Source organism: Vidua chalybeata, chromosome 2 (genome assembly GCF_026979565.1).
Source record: "Vidua chalybeata isolate OUT-0048 chromosome 2, bVidCha1 merged haplotype, whole genome shotgun sequence".
In the NCBI taxonomy this organism is placed as follows: Eukaryota; Metazoa; Chordata; class Aves; order Passeriformes; family Viduidae; genus Vidua; species Vidua chalybeata.
In genome coordinates this window covers 100529499-100552961 of record NC_071531.1, presented here as the reverse complement: position 1 = coordinate 100552961, position 23463 = coordinate 100529499, and the positions used below count along the sequence as shown (strand labels likewise).

Genomic DNA, 23463 nt, shown 5'->3' with positions numbered 1-23463 from the left:
AAAGATCAACCATTTGTGCAACCACAGCAGACTAATGCTCTGCCAGAAGTATAGGTTTGGCTTAAAGCAGCTTTACAGCTATTCTGAATTTGATCCCTCTTTGCAAAGAACAGTCTGACTGGCCTGAATAAGATTCTGGTTCATCTACAGCAGGGAAGTTCTTGCTACATCTTTTCTCATTATCCCAGATCCTGACCTAGTTTTTCTTCTTTCAAAACAAAACCAAAGCATGTCTAATGCTCTCTGAAATAGAAGTTCTCATCAGTTGATCTATTTCAGGTCCCCTTACACTTCCCTTGGGTCAGGCTTTAGCTTAGGCAGGTTAGGGATATCATGTAGCATTTTATGCATGAATACTAATGTTTTTTAGGGGCACCAACACAAGATTACAGATAGATTTATAAAGGAATATGGAACTATTCCAGATACAGCAAAAGGCTTGATGGCATCCACTGTCCAGAAAACAAAGTTGCAGTCAAAATTGCTGCTTTGCCAGAAGAATACAGATGAAACTGAAACTGAAGTTTGTGCCTGAAGTACAGGGGGAAGTGCTTGCACGTGCACACACAAACCCTGCCTTTTCTTTTCCTCCCACCTGAGCCCCCATTGCTATGAAATGCCTGAGCAGCATTTGTAAGGATAATCCCTAATAATGTCAGAATTGGTAAGGCAATACACATGCCTTTGCATAGAAAGGCCAGAGACCAAGCAATAAGCTTTCATAATTTCTCTTTTCAATTATAAATAGAGGTAGATATGATGCCAAATACATGTTTCAGAAAGCTTGGATATGATGTTATTTCAGAACAGTATGGGATATCAAACAATTCCTTTTCCACCTCAGATTACATAAAAATACCAATATTCAATTTCCCACATAAATGGTCTGCTTAATTTTTAAAAGCTTGATATTTCTTTTAATTCTTTGAGTGTTTTTGTATATTTTTTTTATCTTAACTGTTTCATCCTAGTGTTCTGTTTATGCTAGGATACACTGGGGGTCTTTTGGCCTTGAAGGAATGAATGGTACAAAGATTATCTCTCTGAACAATTCCTGCCAGGGGACTGAAGCAAAGGAGAGTCAATTGTACCAAGGAAAAGTGGAAAGGGGACTTTAGAATGGATTGGACACACAGATGGCAAACAAAAGACATAGGGAGAAATCCACACTACAGCATCGATTAATTTTCTGTTTTGACTCCTTATATATGCACTAATATAGCAGCAACCACACCCAACACCTACCAGGAGATAAGGACATATTCAAACCATTTCTTATTGGGGGAAACAAGATAAACGTTCCTTCTGAGCCAAGTCAAGTAAGACTTTTTTTTTTTTCTTTCTTTCTTTCTTTTTCAAAAGGAACACACTGAAAAGCCTTTCTGGTCACACTGCATAACAATAAGGCTTTCATTAGCAATTCTCATAAAGTACCTCCAGAGATGGTGAATTCATAGCTCGCTTTGATATGGGCATCCCCTGTGTGCGTGTACCTGTGTGACAACTACAGACACTGCACACTTCAGGATCCTGTCACCACAGACCCAAAGCAAAACTCACATGTGTGCTTTAAAATTTGAACAGTCTCTTCTTTGCTACAGCAGTGATAACACACTGGAACAGGCTGGCCACAGAAATTGTGGGTGTTCCATCCCTGGAAGTGTTTAAGACCAGGCTGGATGGGGCTCTGAGTAATCTGGTCTAGTAAGTGGCATCTGGGGGATTGGAACTGGATGATCTTTAAGGTCCCTTCCAACCTAAACCATTCTATGATCCCGTGATTTTCAGGACCGAGTGTTTTGTGTGCAATAACATTTTGAAAATTTGTTTTATCCAGTTAAATTTTTAGAGTTGAGGGCCTTATATTAATCTTACAGAGATTTACAAGTCATATTTTTTACCTTCTGATAGGCAAAGAAAAAAATGCCCAGCCATCTCCCCCAAGAAGATGCATTTATAAATTTCCAAAAATACATAGGTGAAATATGGAAATTGATAATAAGGTAGAAAGCAAGTTTCCATGCCCAAACTACAATTTCTACTACTGGGCAAAGCAAAGCAAGAAAATGCTTGTATAAATCTTCCTACTATGCTCATCACTCTGCTTCATTTACATGCATCCTGGTCTTAGCATTATTGAGATTTAGAATTAATGACCCACTGAGATTTATAGGGCCAATTACACCTCTCAGCATTACCACTTTGGGGGCCTCCACAGCCTTGAACAGACATTAAAAGGTCACTCAGAAAACACTCACTAAGTTCAACAGACTTCGGATGAGGCCCTTTGCCTAATTAAAAAAGAAAAAAGCATTCTAAATAGGAGATCCTTTGAAAACGTCCCACTTTAACCAGTATTCTTGTAAAACTCACTGCTTTTTTTTTTTTTTTTTTGAGGGAACTGCTTAAAAGCATTTGCTAGTTGAGTCTAGTTGGATTTTTTCCCCCTATCTCTTCCAAAAACATAGAGCAACTGGACCTAGCACTGGTTATTATGCAGCAGGAAATGACAGAATAGTTAAGGTATATAAATGCAAGTGTGACAGATCTGCCTATTGAGTGATGCCTAGAGGGACGGCTCAGTGTTCATGGAACCGTGAGGAACATGGCAATGTTCCCTAGGAAGCAAAAAGTCCTTATATTAATACTGTCCAGTTGCAGCAACTGAGGCAACTGAAGCCATCTTTGCTTGCAGACATAACTGTGCACAGATTGCTCAACTTAGGCAATTCCATATGTTCTGGTGTTTCTTTTCCCCTCTTTCACAGGCATGGCTTTCTTTGAGCAATTCACAGTGCTGAGTGATGCAAGTCACCAACCAGTTACCATGTGTGTTGCACAACAGAGGAATGTTTTGAAATGAAGGAAAAGCATAGCATTTTTGTAACAAATAGACTGATAAATTAACAGATAGAGAAATTCAGAACTTTTTTCAGTTAGGCATTTTTAATGAAGGGAGGAAAATGAGTAAGTAAAGAGCTAGTTAGGCTTCTGCCTGGCATGAATGAAGTCATTCAAGTACACACAATTTATAACAGAAACACCAACAATCACCTTTAACTACAGCATCACTGCCAAATGGCACCATAATTAGGCTAGAAATGCTGTTCTTTGAGCAAAGAATAGGATGTACTCGGCCTTGTTTTCTATATAGGATCACGCCATCCAAGCACAGTCAGCAGCATTTATTGAGAAATTCCTGGAAAGATAACAACAGATTGTAAAAGGGGTTCATGTAAATTTAGTTAAGAACAACTTCAGACATTATTTTCAATTACTGAGATAAAATCATGGCTTCTCTCTGAAAGAAGAAGGGAAACGTTTTTTTCCTATACACAACACAGAGCCTATGAAAGCTTTAATAGTCTATTTTCACAAACAGTACCAGCTGCCTACTAATATTCCTTAACTCTGCTTTTTCCTCCCTCAAGTCATTTTTCCTATTATTTTCAACATTTTGTTTGACTGATTAATAAAAAGCAGCATTCCTGCTCTAGATAATAGGTCACAGAATTCCCTTTACATTGAATAGGTTTACCTGCTCTCAAGAATGCTAACTGATAGTTTTATTTTCTTTCACCAAATCTGCAGGACTCTGGCCAAGCACTGACTTTTTCTGCACCAAACTCCTCAGTGATTTCAGGGAGCATGAAGATGACAGCAGGACATGTGCATAAAGTTCCAGTCCTTCTAAGTTTGCACAAGGATCTACAGTTAATTAACCAGAAAGTCTCTGTTAACATGCATTAAGAAGAAAAAAAAAGGCTTTACCAGTTCATCTTGCAGATCTGGAAAAAAAAAGGGACCATCTTCAGCTCCTCTAAATTCGCTATCAAACAGGTTAGCATCCTTATTTAATAAGCTACACATGCATCCCCATCTGATGCGAGGGAATACATCCACACTGTCTACTTTAGGCATGTAACTCTGCTGTGACTGAACCCTGTAATTGCAGGGTTCCTGTACACTGAGCAGATCCTCACGACACCTGAGGCAGGCAGTTCAGAGCCCAAGGGGTTGCACTACATGTACTGCATAAGCTGCTAATTCTTGCAGTTATGTTACATGCCCAGAGTGAGTCTGTGTGCTCCCTCCACACATTTCAGCACAGCACCATGCTTCATGCACACTGTACACACGAATGGAGCCCCTCTGCTATTTCAGCCTTGCTGCCTCATTTCACTACCTGCACCTCCCTGAGTAAAAAAAATAAATCTGCATATGCATTATGCCTCTTTAGGCAACAGAAGACCTCAGGAGTTCATGAGCAGAATGCACACAGAAATAAATAAAGAAATTATATTCATTTTGTTTGGCACAGAAACCTGGAGACATGTCACGGAGATTTATTAGCCCTCTTAAGATAGCTACTCAAGATACTGATGGAGTTGACAGTACAATCTTGTCACTCTCCCGTCAGACCACTGTCAGACTCGTGCACAGAACTGCAGCTCCAGAGCAGTCTAGCCCTTCTAATACATCCCATTCGTCTCCCAAAGTCCACTTTATTCATCTAGGGAATAAAATAATCTATAGTCCAAACAGCAGAGGGAAAACAGGAAAGCATGTATGGCAGAACATTTAAGGCCTTACTAGACTGAGGAGAAAAGCTCATCTTTGTCGAGAAAGTACTGTCGTCTGTATGACTTTAAAGCCAAACCCAGACATTTCCTCATCGTAAACGCTCACAAAATGACTGGGTGATCACCTGCTGTCTCACTGTACATCAAGCTAATTTTCCAGCAAGATTTGTTCGCTTAGATTGCCCAAATGAAAGTCTCTCTTAAAATAAAAAAAATAGTCTGTTGCAAGTAACTCCCTAATCTGCCATCCCTTCAATAGGACTGAAGTGCTCTTCACAGACATAGTACACAAGCATCTTGAATTAGCAGGGAACTATTTTTAAATACATGAAGGATAAGATACAGAATTAGTTTCATGGGGAATGAGAACCTCCGAGATTATTTACTTTCCCTTAATTACTTTGACTCACCCCTCATTGAGCTGTCCAATAGTACTACCTATTTCACACTCAAATTTTGATACTTAAGACATGTGAGAATATTTCTTGAACATTTAAGATTACAGACCTTAGAAATACATAACCACATTTCTCAAATTTATTTACCCACTTAAAAATAATGAAATATACTGTATGGCACAAATTTCCCTTTCTTTAGAGCAACTGCTTCAGATTAAGGATCCCTATACAAAAGCAAAGCTTTCTTTGTGCTAAAACATGAACACTCTGACAAACTGTACACAACTATTACACTTAAAGAGGTGTGGGTAGCCTCTTATACTACTGATCTTATATAATGGAAGGAGCAAAAGAGAGATTACTATTGGAAAATTACTTTTGAGAGCAAGGTGACAAGAAAGCCTACCCAAGCCCTGAACTCAAGAGAGAAATTTGAGTTTCTAAGCCTTTGAACAAAAAGAAATTTAGCATGGCCATAAAGCACTGCTGGGCTACATCCACTACCCATCTTTGCTTCATGTGACTTGAGCACATTTCTATCACCTGCACAGGATACAAAAAAGGAAATCTAGATAGTCTACAATTCTATCCCTGTAGAAAAAAAAAAAATATTAACATCTTGAGGACAGAGCCTCAAAATATAAAATAGTGGGAAAAGCAAGTAAAAAGGATGAAGAGAGCAAATAAAAGGAAAGCAATAGAGAAGACAGAAAATAACACATCTGAAATATAAAAGAAATAGACGTTGTGGTAAAAAGACATGGGACAGACAGACATAAAGAAAAGGAGAAAGAAGGATTATAAAAATGGGAGATGACAAAAAGTGACAGAGAAAGAGGCATACAGAAGGGACCACTTAAAATTTCAAGAAAATCCAAAATCCACCACCTAAAAAAAAACCATACAAACAACAAACCAAACAAACCCCAACAAATAAATACAGCTCTACATTCCTTCCCTAAAATTACTCTAGGAACCAGAGCTGGAACAAAAGTAAGTGAAATTAATTTCACTGGCTAATGAAGTTTCATTTGATTTCATTTTAGGGTTAAGCCCTGTCTCCATCAACCAGTGGGATGTTTTTGCCAGAACCTCTCAGCTCCTGTGGCATTAAGGATGAGCTGAAGCAACTTCCGAATGATTTTCTGCACTGAGACACTGAGATACTGCATACCATAGCATCAGCTCTGGATTTGTAAGGATGACTAGTCCTTACCAGGTAAGAGAATTAAGAGGTACCCTCTTAATGTACACATCAAGGTACTACACGTTACTGCCACCATGAATATGAAAGAATGACTTCTCTCCCTAAACTGAGTTAGCAAGCAATTTATTATGCTATAAAGTACTAATAATTCCTCTGTCAAAAACTTACTTGTCACTAAAAAAAAATATTTTTTTTTAAATTATGGACTGGCAGAGAAATTAGCAAAGGAATCTCCATGAAGTGGATTTTTGAAGGCTTTCTAGGAGAGATGGTAAGAAGCTTTAGGTTCCACTTCCCACCAGTGGGAATACTGCACTGTTACAAAGAAACAACCACTGGAATGGAGAGAAAAAAATAGCAGAGACCCTCAAAAGAATTTATCAAATCACTTATCAGAATTTAATGAATATTAACAAAAGACAGTACAAATGCTCTTGAGAACCGAGTATTCCTGTGGTTTGGATCTCTTCTTCTGGGCTGTTAAGGTTGCTAGGGAATTACACAGTTAATGGTGTATTTCCATATGAATGTTTCAAGAAGGGGGAAGGGTTTGGAAACCGAATCTTAAGCACAGAGTTTTCTGTGTGCTTCGGAGAGAAGAATCTGATGCTCTTGTAAAGTGGAAATAAAAAGCTTTCATATTTAATAACAGATTATCAAAGATTTTTAGTAGAAAAACATGCACAGAAAATCCTTTATGAGGCACTGTGACAAAGAACTTGCTTCTCTTATTATGGTTAGTAACAGTGCACCAGACATGCTATTACACACATGCTAAGGTCATAGAGTAGTCTGCAAACAAGAGCAGCTTTGTTTTGCTTAAACAGATAAAAGCAACAAGTTTTATTTTGTTTTACAGATTGTATGTCCATTTTTCATAAACCATTTAGAAAGCATATTGCTGTGGGCTTCCCAGTGATAAATACACTGAGGCATCAGCAAGTGACAACACACTTTGTACTCTTTGACATGGATGAAAGAATTAAATTCAACTTTTCTTTTTTCTATCTGGAAAGAGAAACATCTGGGAAAAATACTTTTTAGCCCTACGTCCTGCAAATGAATCTTAAATGATGCTCTGTCTGCAACTTCACCTGCTTCTCCTTGCTTTTATTTGCTAACTTTGGGTGACATTGGTTAAGAGTGGCCAAAACTGACAGAGGTCACTTCATTTTAATGAAAGTAAGTGGATGATTAAAGGACAAAAATAATAAACATCGCATGGTTAAAATGGCAGGCACTCAACCTTGCATCAGAAAATCCACAGAGCCATCACCACTAAAGGAGAACCTGCAGAAAATACAGTGAGGTTGGCTCCATGCTCACTCCATCACTATTTATTTGGTTATTTTCCCCATTCTTTAGTATTCAACACATCCCAACTCAAGCAACTCTTATTTATGCAAGCATTCAATAAATACAGACACACTTCCATTGGCAACTGCTGTGACAGTTGATCTTCACCCCACAGTATTATCTTAATAAACTGTCTCTCAGCCCCAGGGTCTTTGTTCTCACACAAATGACCTACAGTTGGTCACCCTGGATCTTACACAAAGCATGATGAGCACAGGGGTTATATGAGCTAATTGCATAGTGACTGCAAAAATAGCACGCTTTCTTCTTTTCAGCAACGTGTTCTTTCTCTACTGAAAACAATTCAGTTAATGACAGAACTATAGATCTGGATAACTCTATCATTAGTTAGTGTTACCACCACATGAGCTTGTCTGCATGGTATTTAACAAAGAAATTCAAGTTAAACAGCCTCCTCCAGAATGAAGACAATATTGGATTAATTATGTAACTTGCTACATATTTGGAAAATGAAGATGAATTTCCCTTTTATAACCTTATTAAAATCCTTCAGAATAAGAAGCAGGTTGTAATCTGTTATTGAAGTATAACTCATAAATATCTTTTGAATTACTCAAAATTCAAATCACTGGGGATCTGAATCTGGCCCCATACATCTTAAAAGAACATTTGACTCATTACTCATGTAAACCTCCATGAACACAATAATGCACAGGAACTAATTTGTTTTCTAGGAGAGTTCAACATTCTCTGCCAAAAGAACTCATATTCTGGTACTTCTGATATACTATGTTATTTTTATTGGTCTACGTGCTACTTTTACTACTAGTTATGGAGTAAACATCTGCAGAAAAGCAGAAACTAGGGTCTAATGGATCCTGTGTCTTTTCCCACATGCTTCTCAGAATTCAGACAACTTTCTTCCTCTGATTGAAGACAACTGGAAACACTGCAAGAAGTCCACAAAGCATTTACTATTAAAAACACAAACCGCAGACTACCAAACTAATTTTGTAACATGATTATTCCTCCAACATGGCCCAAAACTGAAAGCATACAAGTCAAAATACACAAAAACACAGCTGAGATGTAAGTCTCTAGACAGTAAGATCTACCATTCTTTTAGTTTATTTTCAGGGGTGCCTTAACAACTTAGGATATGGGTACATAAGCTTCTTGAAGACAGATTCATTTTCTCTCTAGCTATGCTTGCTTCATGATGTTTTTGCACCAGCCAGGTCTGAATCTCAAGTTGTGTTAGCATGGGATCATGAATGACAAAGTGAATTTATCAAAATGTCTCAAGCCTAACTGTGCAACATGGAAAAACACCCCACACTTACCTGGACAGGGAAGAAAATTTTCAAGTCTGAACCATCCATGTTCAACTGCCAGCATCTCATATAACTCAACTGCTATATATTCCACTGTTCTGACACAAACAAGGGTAACAGGCTGATCATCTGGATTTCAGATTAAGTTGGGAAACACCATGCTCCTTCTGACTGTCTCACTTCCTGTTATCCCACTCACTGTAGGGCTTGGTGAGAATCAGACAAAAAAAGCTGGAAACAACCATGGAACATAACCAGTTGCATTCTTTTCAGGCAACACAGTTATATCTATCAACTTCTTAAAAACCCCAACTGATAAAGCCCCACAGAGCTCACACAACCCATGCTAGGATCCCCTCTGCATCCTTGCCACTAGAAAAAACTTTCTAAACTTTTTATTTCTTGCAACATATTCAGCCTATTACTTTTACTCTACTCACTGTGGGCATTGTAGAGAAGACTTCTTCCTGTTCTCCATCTTCACATAAAACATTTAATCTTGCAATTCAGTTTTTATAACTACAGAGACCTCCTTCAATATTTTCCTCAGATGTCAGTTATTTGCAAGTTAGATGAATAAAGTTTCCATCTGAACCGGAGCATCATCAGGCTGTAGCAGCTGGAAATCCTCCTGAAACCACCATTATGTGCCTTTCTAAGATTTCCACTTCCCTGAGGAGTCTCTGGGGAATTTTTATATTTATATAAAAATATAAAAGAATTATACAATGCAGTATAAAAAGTCTTTACAGAAGTCACATTCAATTTCTGTTTAAACAAAGTTGCATTACTGAGCACCACAGGGTAGAGGCAAAAGTGAAAATAAGATCTTCCTCAGATGATGCCCATGAGTAACTGAAGGAAGGAAACATAAACACTCTTTTTCGTTTCCAGCCAACTGCTAATCATACAGACAGTTCTCTCTCACCAAGATGAGCTTAGCATCAGGACAAACCTACCTCAGAAGTTCTCATTTCAATTTGTTTCTGCCACTACTACACTTGCTCCTCAGGCGCTTACAGAATGCCTCCTTGTTGTACAGTCATCCCATGGCATCCCTTAGAGACACGGCTGGGAGCACTACAAAGGGCTGCATTTTGTCCTGCACGGATGCTTCTAGCTACTTTCTGAACACTCTTCATATTCACTAAACACCTAGCATTAACAGAAGTGCTGTTTCATTTAGGTTTGGGTTTTGAGTTTTGCGTTGCCCTTTCCCTTCATTGGTTTAACAGTGAACTAGTGAATTTAAATGGCTTTGAAAGGACAGTACATACAGGCTTACATCTCACTCTATACTGCTCATTTTGTATTAGCATGAAAGGAGATTTCTCACCAACTCTGAAGTCTTCATTTTCCTCATGTTTAAAACATGAGTGGCTCTTGCTCTTTGTCCCCCTGATAACAAAATTATTCCTCTACAATAAAATTACATTGAAGTGCCACTGAAACCTAGAACAGTGACTTCAGTGGTCATCACAGCTGTACTTCAATGATTCAAAGGTTATATTAAGCTTGAAGGTACCAAGGTTGAAGTTGTAGTTCAATGATGCAAGGGATCTCGTCTTCAGGATTATCAAATTCAACCTTCTGCTTTCAATTCAATATTCAGTTTCATCAGATAGCCTATCTGACAAATTTTCCTATCTGGAAAATCAAAAGAACCTTATTTTCTTCATCATTTCAAGATGAACACTAGTCCTTTCTGCCTAGCTGCTCATGCAGCATTTATACTTGAGGTATAGAAGAATAGTTTGATTACAATGAGTTGACTGACTCGCTTCAAATTATTCCCTCGATTCTTGGGCAAGATGAGCCTGAAAATTATTACTTTGATAATTTCTGTTTTATTTGTAGTATATAACACCAAACAAAATCAACTTTGCTAATGTGGAAAAGGTAGACACAGGTGTCAGACCAGCAAGCCGGCCTTATACAGATTTGCCCATCAGATGTGCTGCCTACTTTCAGCTTTGAACAAATGAAGCCTGGTCTGACTGCACAGGTCTCCCTTCTCTCCCCTTTCCATGAAGAGTGGATTACATTAAGCAGCTACTCAGTTCCTTCATTATCAGCAAGGCTTCTTTTTCCTTTTCCCCAGAGACTTCATGCAGTTATATAATCTCCCTTAGTATTTTTCAAGAAACTGAAAAAGAAATTCCAATTTTCCAGCCTCCTTTACTTAAAAAAATGTTAATATTTTCCTTTGTAGGGTGAATTTACAGGTCCCTTCTCTTTCGTAAAGAAAACAATATAAACTACACATTACATCTGTTTTGTAAGATGATATAGAAGTTAAGCAAACATCACGAAAAATAAAACTGAACAACCCAACTAATGACAAACACACCATACCGGGTTTCACAAGCTTTTACATAATAGTGCTAAGCTTACAGAACTGGCTAGAAACTGGGTAGCTAAGTAGATTGGCAACAGCACACTGAGGCTCTTGCTCAAGGTTCACCCAGGTCCCTCTAGGAACTGAAATGGCATGTTCCCTCACAGGCTGTCAGTGAAACAAATGGTAATGGCTCTCTGGTTCATATGAAATGGGAGATTACACTGCAGAAAATGATTCATCAGCATAAATGGTATTTCCTCTTACTCCAAAGATATGAATAAACTTGAACCAAAAAAATGGCCAAGGGTGCCTTCATTTGCTAAAATGAAATTAATCAGAGAGATGCTCATTTTAGGCAAACTAAGGGAAAGACAACATATAGCAGATTCTAAATCAAGTGTACTTTCCAGAATCTTTAAATAATAAGTTTTCTTATGGAACAGTCTGTCACCAGTACTTCCACTTATGCTCTGCCTGAAGACAGTAGAAGCCAGAAGGACGTGTGCATGGGAGGCATGAGGATGCATGAACAGACCACCCACTTACTCTGTAAATCCACAGAGTGCTTGCTCCATATCTGGCAGCAGAGGACCACAGCCACACTCTGATGTGTCTGTAGCCATACCCCCCTGTGCTGTGATCTCAGCAGATTTCACTGCTAAGCAAAGGTCCCAGCTCCGAGAGAAACTCTAAATTAAGCAGATCGCTTATTCAGAAAATGACTCCCTCTTCTGAGTCATGCCAATATCTATCAGAAGTCATCAGAAGATATTAATCCATGGACCTCTAACACCAAAATACCTCTACCACTGCAGAAGGAGAGGGAATGCTTCACTTGGTAGAAAATAGCAAGCTCTTATTCTATATACAGAGCAGCAACTGAATTAGGATATAACACAATTTCACAGAATGTCAGACCAGCAAAATATTAGGAAGCAATCTGCTGCTTTCAGATGAAAAAAACTTATTTGTCATTGCTGAAATATTTCTTATAAGGGCAGAAGAACCAATGCTCGTTCTAAGAGCATGCTCTCATTCTGGTTATTGCAATAGACCTCCCTAAATTCACCCCACCCCTTTATCAGCTCCTTCTATTTCATTTCTTCTTTGCTTCCTTGACAAAATGCTTCCTAAAAGGAATTAATAAATCTAAACAGAATTGTTAAAAATACTATTAAATCCTCACTGTATGCTACCCCAGGCAGAGCTGTTATGTCCTGAAGCATTTTTACACTGTGTGTAGTGCACTGGTCCCTTTAAAGCCTACACAGAGACAACCTGCCATACCAGAATAGTTGTGGATTATCCACTCTGGACATGGAGAAACTGCTCCTCCACAAGTATTCTTAAGATCCAGTATACCAAACCCCACGTCCTAAATGGTGACACTACATTAAAAGTACCTGTATAAAAGCACTTTAAAGTCTCATTTAACTTAACTCTGAAAATAAAGATATATTAACAGAAACAAGTTGTAATTAAGATTACTGTTGACCTAGCTTCTTCCTGCAAAGGGGACATAATAATCTTACATTTACACAGTACCTTTCAGTCTAAACTATCCCATCCAACAAGCCTGATCTTAAACAGATTACACAGAAGAGTGTTATTAACACACACAAATGAATAATTTGTGTCCCAAAAAAACTGTCTCTCTAGCAGAAGCAATGCATTGGCAATCAACTTCAGAATTAATCCTTATGTTCTGCCTAAAAGAAAAAAAAAATCCTTCCATTTCATTCCTTCAAAATGAACCTCTTCTCAGATCTCCATCACCAACCTATCTACCAACTCCCAGAGACAAGCACCAGCAAGGACTGAACCTGGCTTACCTCTCAGAGGATTTTTATATAAGCAGAGACACCTGGAGTGTATTGGGAGTGTACTGGTTTTTAATAGACAGACCAATTTTTTTCCACATTATACTGCACACAGAAGACCTAAACCTCTTTCACTACTTCAAAACACTCCTTTCTTGCACTGTCAAGTACTTGAACCAAAGGTCAGTCTCACCAACCAGCTCAGCCAGATCAGCCCAGATATCCCAGATCAGCCTTCCCCTGTACGTGATACTGCTGCAGGATTACTGTTTTAATCATTAACATGCTAAGAAGGGTTATTCTGAATCACTTGTTTTTACCTTATGGTTACCAAAATAGGCCTTGTTTAAACAGTTGGCTGTCAGGTATCCATAAAGCACAGCAGAGGGAAATCCACCTCCTCTTCTGCAATTGGCATGGCTGTTGGAAAACATTCCCTGATGATATCAGTCTGCAGAACATTTTTTTTTTTCTGAATGCTTGCTTCGAGTAACATGATTTGCAATAAACCAGTGTATTAAACTTCCTTCCAGGAAAAACTGTCATTCCACAAGAAAGCTGTCATTATACCTTGAACTTGCACATTCCCTGGCTAAGTCTTCTCCCAGTTTACATGGATGATGGAGACATTAAAAGCAGTGCATCCTCGGAAAGATCATCTCTGTGTCTATCCCCCTTTCTCAGTCTCTTCCAGAAAACACATCATTGGTGGCAGTGGTCATCAGGACTTGCACTGCACACTGACTAGCCAGATCACAGGAGACAGCTGTGCTGAGATCAGGGCATTGTGACGGGGGACAGGAAGGAAGGACCAGTACCTGCTATCCAAATTGCACCTGATGGCACTAAGTGTCCTCAAATGATAAAAAGTGCTGCAGAAACTGTGAAGAAAGAAGAAGCTGTTACCCCCGTGCCTTCTATACCACCTGAAATGCTCATCGTTCCCAAAAGGAAAAACAAACAAATTAAAAACTCATAGCTGTTTACTAAAAGAATCTACTATAGCTAATCCTTGTACATGCACCATCCCATCAATGGCTCAACCTGAGCCCACATAATGACCCTGCATTATAAAAGCACAAAACCCAACAGTCTCAGAACTGGAAACCAAGGCAAGGTTGGCTAGTCTGGGATCTGACCTCCTGTAACTTTCAGCTAAAACTAGAACAGAACAGAAGCATGAAAAGGGGCCGGTTGATCTTGTACTTCACCTCCCTGAAAATGCAGGCTTGCCTTCTCCAGTACACCTGCCAACAATTTGCCTACTCTAATTTTAAACATCTGAAGAGTCGTGGGGGGGTTTGTACTACACCCAGAATAATATAAGCTACAATACATTTTTCTATTACTGAGTTTTGGCCCAGAATTAATCTTAAAATGTATGTCCTCAATTTCTCAATTTAGTCATAGGTATTTTCTCACATAAGGCAGGAAAAAAATCTGACTGCTTTGACTAAAATACACTTCAAACACAGACACATAGTTAACCCATCTTCCCATATTCAGTCCCAGATTAGCGATGTCTATGTTTGAATATTTCCCTTCAAGCTAGTTCCTCCAGACCCATGAGTATTTTGTTGCTCTTCCTTGAGCATCCATCAAATTGTCAATACCTTCCTGTTAAGATGATATTCAGTTTTCATGTGTTCACAACAGATTGTTTAAAAAGGAAATCCCACTTCTTTGTTCACCAAAATGGTACCTTTTTCTTGACAACTCAAGCACAAACCATACTTTTCTGTAATTAAATTCCATTCCAAACTCATTTATTAATTCTCAATCCCTTCCAGCATCACTATCACCCACCAGTAAGTTCCTGATTTGGTACCCCTTGCCCCAGGAACTTGCCTTTTCCCCCTACTTGTTCCCTTCACTCTGCTATCCTAGAGGAATTGTCCTGAATTTGTTCTGTTTACTACAAAGGAAAGACATTAGTTTCAAAGACATTAGTTTTGCCCTATTCAACAAAGCATTTAATTACATGTCTAACTTTCACCACTTTCTTAAATCCATTTGATTTCAGCAAGTAGACATGAGCTTAAGCATACACTTAAAAAAAAAAAAAAAAAAAGTTGGGTGTGCAAGTCAACTTTGCTGAACCAAATCCTCAGTTTCTGTAATCACTTGGATCTGTATCACTGTAATCACTTTCTGTATTTGGCACGAATTGACAGCTCAATGATTAAAGGTAACAGGACTTTAAAAACAAAGTCTCAAGAGAATCCAAAACTTGCATCATGCTTTTGTTCCTTTCTTAAAAGAAGAACAGGAAATACATACCTAAGTATTTATCCCTCAGTACAGTAATCATATAGACTGTGTGTTTAAACATACAGTATTCTCATTACTTCAGTACCCAATTTGAAAAACAGTAATAAAAGAAAGCCTTATGAAAAATTTGGAAAGGCTCGTGTATCTCAGCAAGATATGCAGCACATTCCCTGATAACTCATTAGCCACGAAAATCATTGTGCAGTTAAGAGAGAGAACAAAGCTGTCCATTTCTTAATTCCTGTCTCCTAAACACCTTTAAATGGAACAGACATAACTCACTGTTCCGCTTAAAATGATCTTTAGTGGGGAGAAGGGAGAAGGTGGTCTTTGGTTTGGGCCATGGGTTGGCTGTCTCCATCATTACAGCAGATGAAAGCTTTATATTCACCACCACCAACAAATGCAGTTGGTGTAAAAGGAGTTTTGTGGAGAGTATTTAAAATCACTTCCAAATGACTTCCATTGTTTATACACAAAATACTTCATGACCTGTCTCTCTCTCCCTTGTTTTTTGTTTGTACTTTTTGTTTTCTTTGCCTTCTCTCATTCTGCTGCCTGGCAAACACAGACAGAGGTGAAGCAGGGACTGTAATTAGGCAGCCATATACAAGCTTCATCTGTGGACTATCTAATTGTAAGATTCAAGTTTTGGGAGTGGTGCCATCTGAGAAAGAAATGGAGAAGAAAAATTGGAAAATGACTACTTCCTCTCAATCCACAAAGCCTTCCAAAATTCAATTAGCATGTTCCAAACTAAACCATCCACACATGCTATGGCACTAAAATGTGTGATTTCAAATATAGACAAAAAAGTAGCTGCCCATAGATATTTATCAGAATTATAATACTCTCTGACCATTCCACTTCAACCCTTTTTATTCAAGTGGCATCTGCTGTAACCCTTTTGTACCTCAGTACTTGAGATGATCCAGGAAAATACCTATGGGGAATATAAATAAATTGCCTGTGACTGCACATGGCACCTCTTAAATAATGCTGTGAACCCCCCTGTTCAGAGAATACCCTTCGCATGCCTAGCGCGAATACTGTTGTTTAATAATGCATACTTGACTAAGTTTGCTGTCTTCCCCACAGCAAATTTTTCTTGTGACTTTACAGTTTCCCAGACTGGAATATTATTTTCACTTTCACAGAATCACTGATGCAACCAATAGGAAAACTACCTCTGTTTCAATTTACTGTGTGATATCTGTAAATACTGCTGGATAGTGAAGACTTGTAGGTAAAACTCGGCAAACACCTCTTTGCCATTTTCTCCTATAAAAGAGAGACAAAAGCATAGAAACTTCTCTACTGCCTTGTACATACAACTACACATCCATGCCTGCTCACCTCCTTTTTCTATGGCAGTCAGCATCTCCAGCAGCTTCCAGAGCACAAACACCTGCACCCATCCCAGGTCAGATCTCCAGCTTGCACTAATGGATTTTTTCAGATAGATGGCAGTGCACAAAGTGCATCCCAGATTGATTCAGGGTCGAGATGCCATTTCAGTGCTCAGGCACTTTAACTAAGGGAATTACTGCATTATCAAAATCACTTTTAGAAAGATGATGGCTTAGGACCCAATCCTGCTGCACAGTGATAGCACTGATTCCTTGGAAGGGCTGAACTGGGTGCCAAGAACATAAACATGGCAAAGAGGCGCTTAGGATTTTACTTTCCATTCCTAGGAGCCACAAAGGATTTTTTTTAATACATTCTAATAAACATAGCTTTAAAACACAAAGCTAAAGGATGACTAACAACAGGAAATCTAGAAAGATATTGGATGTTGGATACAGGAGACGATGTCTCCGATTTTCAAGGGTCCGTAACAACACAGATTTAGAAACAATCCTGCAATAAGAACAGACAACTCCAAATCATTCTTAATGGCAAAAATTCTACTTAATTTTGTGCCCTCTTCATTCTAACAGACATTAATATTAAGAGACCAGAGTGAAATTTTAACCGTTTAACTGCATTTACCCCACCAAATCTTTCTCACAAAAGGAAAATATTAACTAAGCAGCTGAGACAAATAGGAGTGAATCTCCCAGCACAATTAGTACTTCAGTATCTACTACTTGGAGATTTCGACATATAGCTATCATGATGTGGAAGCATCCACCACCGTTTTGTTTTCTGTTTGCAGTAGGGGGTTGCTAGGAAACAAAATACTATTGTCTGATTTCATGATCTATTGTCTGGTTTGCCTGGCAATAAAGTCTTCTAAATCTATTACCGGATTATTTTGTATTTTACAGTGAGATTAGGACTAAAACACATGCAAACAGAGAAGAGCAGCAAAAAATGCCTCAAAATTCAGGGGAAAGTATGCATATATTTCAGGCTGAGGAAGACAAACTATACTAAGGAAAAATGAACTCAAGCAATCTGGTGATATTTATATATGCACACACTCACACGTGTATCAGTGTCCCTTGACTGTATCTATAGTTTTGCTGACTTGTCAAAGACTCTCTCACTTCCAAGGATACAAAGCGTTCTCTTACTACTGGAGAGCTACTGTACACTGCAAGTTCTGTAAATACCACATGCTGCAGAATGCCTGGTGCAGGCAAGCACACATGCCACCGTAATTGTTGTTCTTGGAATTCGGATCTAAGTTGTTCCAGTGTTTTAATTTCTTTACACAATTTTTTTTTTCTTGTACATTTGGACAGATAGAAGAGTCAGAGATAATTCCCCACTCTCCCCCTCCCTCTTCAGTTGTAACATAAATAAATAAATTATCAAATAGAGAAATAAATAAAAGCACCAAGAAAAGCGATCTAAAATTGAAAGGCATAATAGCAAATTTCACTTATTTTTGACTATGGCAAGTCTTTGCAAAATGAACAAATAAAAGATTATGAGAACCGGGAAAATGTGGGTGCCTACCAATGCATTCCCACAACAAAAGAGGAGACCTCAAGTGCAAAAACAATCAGACTTAAAAGCTGAGAGACAGATGAAGAGAGTTCAGCACAAAGTCATAGAGAAGGTTTAAAATAAAACCTGCAGAGTAGTTATTATTCTTTTATGTATATCTACAATTTCACACCATGAACAACATGCACTGTTTCAAAGTCCTTTCAACTCACTTATTAACACCTATGCATTTTATCACTCCATTTTAAATTTGAGTAAAAAAATAAACGAGGTTCATCGTAAAAAAAAAAAAAAACAAAAAAAACCAACAAAGCTTTTGAGACATTACAGTAAAACTCCCAGTGATAAGGAAAAAAAAAAAAAAAAAAAAAAAAAAAGAAGTAACAACATACAACACAGAAAATACACAGTTCATGAGAAGGACCTGAAAGCTTCTTGCCTCTCCTGCTCAGAGATGGATTTATTCAACCTCTATAGTTTCTGATAGTTTCCTATCAGAAACTAGGAGCCCCCACCAAACCACATTTAGAATTAAAGAACAAAAGAGTAAAATGAAGCGAGCTTCTTCTACTCCAAACAACAGCAAGCTACTTCTAGCAATTAGATGAAAGAGGAGGAAGATGGACATGACCCACAACCAATCCCTCTCCTCACCAGGGTCGAATACGGCTGTTCCTCAGCTGATAACCCGCTACAGTAACACTGCTAGTTACAAAACGGAGCGCAGGTCTCGGTGACACCGGGATCCTGTCACCTATAGGTTCCCTGAAACCTGTTCTAAAACACTCTCTCAAGGAACGAGGAGAAACAGGAGAGGGATGGGACAGTCTCCTCCCGAGCTGCCACCAAAAACTGTTCTGCCAACTGCAGGGGGGCTGTCGGCGACATCGCAGCCGCAGCCACACAGCTCTTAGAGGGAAGGGGAGCAGCGGGAGGGACCCCAGCTCCGGCCGCCCTGGGTGCGCTGCCCGCCCGCCCACGCGTGTGCCCCGGGGGAAGCTGCCCAGCGAGGCGGGGGCAGCGCCGGGCGCGGGAGCCCGGTTCTACCCGCGCTGCAGCAGCGACTGCAATTAAGAAGACAAAAAAAAAAAAAAAAAAGGAAGAAAATAGAAATAATTAAATAAATAGCCCGCTAGCGGGAATGGGAAAATAAAAGCCCAGCCTAAACAGGCAGACCCCAAACAATAACAAACACCGGGCGCCCAGGAGAGCAAACTTTCTAACTCACCGGGAAGAGCCGGTACCCGGGGGGCGCCGAGCAGCGGCGGAGGCGGCGCGGGGCCCCGCGGGAGCGCAGCCGGAGCAGGAGCCGGGCGAGGCGAACGCCGCTGGCGGGGCTGGGGCAGCGCGTCTCGCCCCGCTCCCGTCGCCCTGCCCTCCCTCCTTCCCTCCGTCCCCGTCCCTCCGCAGCGCCGGGAGCCGCCCGGGGCGAGCTGCCGCCGCGGGACCGCCGTACCTACCTACGGCTGCCGGTGCGGGGCCGCGGAGCAGCGGGAGCCGCCGCCGCCGCCGCCCCCCTTCGGCGGCTGCCGGGCCCGGCGGCGCTGCAGCAGGCGGAGGACGCCCCGCGGCGGCAGGGAGCGCGGGGCCGGGGTGCGGAGAGGCGGCGGCTGCCGAGGCACGGGCAGCGCGGTGCTTCTGCTTGTCCGACTTGTGTGAGCGAGCGAGCGTGTGTGTGTGAGTGAGTGTGTGTGTGTGTGTGTATGTGTGTGTGCCGGGGAGGGATGCTGCAAGGGACCGAGGGAAAATTCTCCCCTCCTAGCAAAGCCGCCGACAAATGGCAAGGCAGGTGTGCAGGGGAGGCAAGGCTCCCAAAGGCGGAGGAGGAAGAGGAGGAGGAGGAAAGGGGAGAGGGGCGGTGAGAAGGGCGGGGAGCGCACAGCCGTCACGGCGTCCCGGGGACAGCAGCCCCGCCGGGGAGGTGCCGGGCGCGGCCCCTGGGGCGGGCGCTGGGGCCGCACGAAGCGGGGTGAAGCCCCGCCGCAGCCGCGGGGAGCGCAGCCCGCTCCGCCGGAGGGGCGGGGAAGCGGCGGTGGGTGGGCGGTGGGGAGCGGGCCCTGAGGAGCCGCCGGGGCCGGGAGGGGTGAGAGCTGCAGGCACCCTGAGCTGAGCATCCTGCCGCAAGTTTTCCTCGAGGCCTCCCTCACCTCAAACGCTCCTTGTGCTACGCATAGCAGCCTGTGCAGCTTGATGAGCTGCACCCCATCCACGGGATAGGTGCTTTCTTGGGAATCCTCCCGTGAGGAGTAGTTGTATGTCTTATCTACCAGGCTTCCACCTACCCTTCAGCCATGGCTTTGAACCAGCACCTTTTAGGGAATACCCTTAGCTAGAGGGTCTGGTTTTTTTTGCTTATTCATCTCCCGGGCAAGAGACAACCAAGTGTGGCAAGAGCACCTTTTTCATCCGCAGTTTTTCATCCGGGAAGCCATGGGGCAAGTGGCCGAATACAGCTCCTCCCAGGACAAGGTGGTGGGCCTAGGAGTGTTGGCAGCAACAAGTGCTTCCCCAGAGCCCAACGCTGCTCCCAGAGACACCGCTGAATGCTTCGTCTGAGCAGAGAGTTAAGGAAGGATTTTGCAGCTGCAGCTCTGCTCCCAAGGACAGTGCTGGCTAATCTGAACTCTTCCTGCTATTTGAAATGGAAAAACCTGCTTCTTTCCTGGCCTAAATTACCATGCAGGGCTGCTGTAAGCAGTCCTTTCCTCTGTAGAGATGGTTATGATATAGAGGCAGAGAAAACCTTTGAATGCTCATTTACAATGTGTTTCAGCACAATTCTAGGTGGTGATTAGTTGGCAAGTGAAAAGTGGCTGTGGCTGAAAGATGGAAACTACCATGAGGTATTAAATATTGCACACAGCAGCTATGATTTCTAGTGGTAGGAAGAAAATCTGATAGAAAGATCTCCTGCCTATTATTTTCAACAGTACTTCTTTCACCAAAGCAGTATGGCATTACATACACAGGTGTTGAGCTAATTATGTATGCTTACCAGCCCATCAGTTTGGGTCTACCAGTGAGCACACTTACGCAACAGACGCAATTTACACACCACTGGGCTCATCTGATTTAAACAATACTGGCTTGTGTTGCCTCTGTGTGTAGTTTTTTTCCCTTGGCTGGCAGGGTTAGTGTCACAGCTTTAGTTTGAGAAGTGACAACAAATAATACTGACACATATTATACTGAGCAACACAAGGACACACATGGAGGACAAAATAAGGAAATTATTGCACTGATTTAGGTAAGGAGCAGGAGCCACTCTTGATCCAGCTGTGCAGGTGTGGGTTATTTATTTCCTGATGGGTTCTTGCTTTGCTTTTTAGTGGTAGCTAGCTGAATAAAGAAAAAGTTGCTGGAAGAATTTCTGTTCAATGTAGTCCTGATGACAGTAAGATGTAATTATAGCTTGGGAATCCTCTTCTAAGTTATTTACAGAAAAAGACATCTTTTCAGTTTTTTAAAGCCCAGGCCCTAAGCCTGTTCACCCCTAAGCAAGCAGCTTTTGAACAGCACACAGAAATGCCATGGGGAAATTCATGCACAACTTGTATTTCACCTGTAGTGTAAACTAGCTTGCAAAATCAAGGACTAATGAAAAAAACCTACACAAACTTCAGGGCCTGAATATATTTCTGAACTGTATTTCTTTTGGCTGTGTTAAATTTGCTTCTTCATTTCTCTCTCCTAACATTGAGTGCAGTTGTACTTAGAAATACAGATAACAACAAAACAAGGTTTAACCTCTTGTCAGTTGCATAAGACTTGGCTGATATAAAACAGAGGTCAAGGAAAATATTTCTGCCAGTATTGGTCTTGTTTAATGTAATTGAATGAAGCATGAACACACTTGTTAAGGTTATTTCATTATTGCAATTTAGGGTTGTCCCCTCCTTCCTTGCCACAGAACTGCCTGGACAAGTCTAAGCACACAAACATGGATGCACAAATCTGCAGAAGAAGGTACTACTGTCATTACTGTATTTCACTAACATGTTCAGCATTTATTTTTTATTTGCAGGTTGGTACAGAGATGAGTTCCAACCAAGACCTCACTTTGTTATGTTCTGAATAGCTCTTGGGAAGTTGCTGGCTTGACCCTGGAGACTTTACAATCTAATTTTTTAATAACTGAAGGATTATTTTTTTTTCATTTAAAAAGAACTCATTTTAGCTGTCACATAAGCATGCATTATATCCCAAGACTTCAATCGGAGCTGCACAGACATATCTGAGAGCACAATTAGGCCCTCTGGACCTTTTAAAGCTTCAAAAATAGTCATGTGTAATTCCTTCTTCTGTGGATCCTGCAAGCTTTAAGAGAATTTTTGAAAGCTGTAAATTCCTATTTATCCACTAAGAGGCTCACGGGCAATCTTCCCCTAATGGAAATGGAACTGTAAAGCTGAAACATTAATATACACAATATGATACATTAGGCAGGGAGACTCGTCGGAACCAACAAGAGGGCACAGCGGCTGTGCTGTGACAAAGCCACAGCCAAGCAGCTTCACTCCACTTTCTTTGCTTTCTGCAAGTGGGGTTCACTATCTAACTTGATATCATTAGTAGTGCACAATTCTCTCTTTAAAAATTAAAAAAAAAAAAAACCAACAAACAATAAAAACCATCTGACCTTTGAATCCCTCATCTGCATTGGCTGATAGCCGGTGCTGGCGAATCGGAGGGCACGGTTTGGTCTAAATGCAAGACAGCTATTCTTCAATAACTACTCTGTTAATATGCAAATCTCAACCCTCTGCCAAGTGCAATCTCCCGCCTGTGATTGGCTTCAGTGATGAAAAAGATCCAGGTTATTTGTTAGCAGGGAAAATATGCTCTCCAGGTTCCCCCTTAAGATGAAGCATTATAAAGCCTCGAGAACACGCAGGCTAGCGACAAACAACAACAAAGCAAGACAAAGAGAAGCCAAGAAAATGGGATTTAAAACACAGTAAAAGAGAAAACTGCATTTAAATTTTTTCCTGATTCCTTTTCTTCCTAGCTTTCCCTCGGGAGTTTTGCCAGTGACTGCAGATGGGCCATTTTTGTTAATTTTTTTTTTCAACCCTTGTTTTCTGCATATGATGTTGTACTCAAGGTCACAGCAGAATATTTGAATTTGTTCTGAGAACATGATTCCTGTATTGGAAGGCATGTGTGTGTCTGTCTTCTCGAGTCAGCTTTGTTGGCTGGCAAACAGGATACTAGGAGGCAATGTATCAACATGTATTGTCAAATATCTTGATACCAAAAATGGAAGGGAGCAATTGAGCAACAAGCAGTCC

General features: G+C 40.7%; 1 protein-coding gene across 3 annotated transcripts in view; it reads right to left on the bottom strand.

Moving 5' to 3' along the window:
- Nucleotides 1-19716, bottom strand: part of ENOX1 (ecto-NOX disulfide-thiol exchanger 1) — a 359470-nt gene extending 339754 nt beyond the window's left edge. For 2 of the 3 annotated variants that reach the window (XM_053936182.1, XM_053936184.1), the window contains exon 1: nt 19633-19716. The gene's annotated coding sequence lies outside the window, so the exon portion shown is untranslated. Of the gene's footprint in view, nt 1-19400; nt 19415-19632 lie in introns of those variants that run through there. The other variant, XM_053936183.1, reaches the window with a different exon arrangement.
- Nucleotides 19717-23463: the final 3747 nt, after the last annotated feature.